General features: G+C 39.1%; 1 long non-coding RNA gene across 1 annotated transcript; it reads left to right on the top strand.

Moving 5' to 3' along the window:
* Positions 1 to 73: 73 nt before the first annotated feature.
* LOC107758800 (uncharacterized) lies at positions 74 to 601 on the top strand. The gene is made up of 3 exons (XR_001642059.1): positions 74 to 96; positions 262 to 329; positions 519 to 601. It is a non-coding gene; the product is annotated as an uncharacterized LOC107758800 (long non-coding RNA).
* The last annotated feature ends 184 nt before the right edge of the window (positions 602 to 785 follow it).

The following is a 785-nucleotide window of genomic DNA, read 5'->3' as shown; positions in this document are numbered from 1 at the left end:
ATGGAACTCTAGATGTTTCTGTAGTTGATGTAGATGTTGGTTCAGGGGTTATTGTTAATTCAGATGTAGATATTTGAGCAGGTGTTATTGGTTGAGGTGTAGATGTTGGTGTTGTTGATTCAGATGTTGATTTATTGGTTGGTGAATGAGATGTAGATGTTGTTGTTTCAGATGTAGATGTTTCTGTAGTCAAAGTAGATGCAGGTTCAGTGGTTGTTGTTGATTCAGATGTGGATGTTTCAGAAGGTGTTGTTGACTTAGGTGTAGATGCTGGTGTTGTTGATTCAAATGTTGATTCAGAGTTTGGTGAGTGAGATGTAGATGTTGTTGTAGCTGATGAAGATGTTGGTACAAAGGTTGTTGTTGTTGTTGATGGAACTCTAGATGTTTCAGTAGTTGATGAAGATGTTGGTCCAGTGGTTGTTGTTGATCCAGATGTAGATATTTGAGCAGGTGTTATTGGTTGAGGTGAAGATGTTGGTGTTGTTGATTTAGATGCTGCTTCAGTGGTTGGTGAGTGAGATGTAGATGTTTCTGTAGTCGATATAGATGCAGGTTCAGTGGTTGTTGTTGATTCAGATGTAGATGTTTTTGTAGTTGATGGTGACTGAGGTGCAGATGTTGGTGTTGTTGATTCAGATGTTGATTCAGTGGATGGTGAGTGAGATGTAGATGTTGTTGTAGCTGATGTAGATGTTGGTGCAGGGGTTGTTGTTGTTGATGGAATTGTAGATGTTACCGTAGTTGATCTAGATGTTGGTTCAGTGGTTGTTGTTGATTCAGAT

This window comes from Sinocyclocheilus rhinocerous, unplaced genomic scaffold, assembly GCF_001515625.1.
Source record: "Sinocyclocheilus rhinocerous isolate Xijiao unplaced genomic scaffold, SAMN03320098_v1.1 scaffold10821, whole genome shotgun sequence".
In the NCBI taxonomy this organism is placed as follows: domain Eukaryota; kingdom Metazoa; phylum Chordata; class Actinopteri; order Cypriniformes; family Cyprinidae; genus Sinocyclocheilus; species Sinocyclocheilus rhinocerous.
This window is presented reverse-complemented; position numbering and strand designations above follow the sequence as displayed.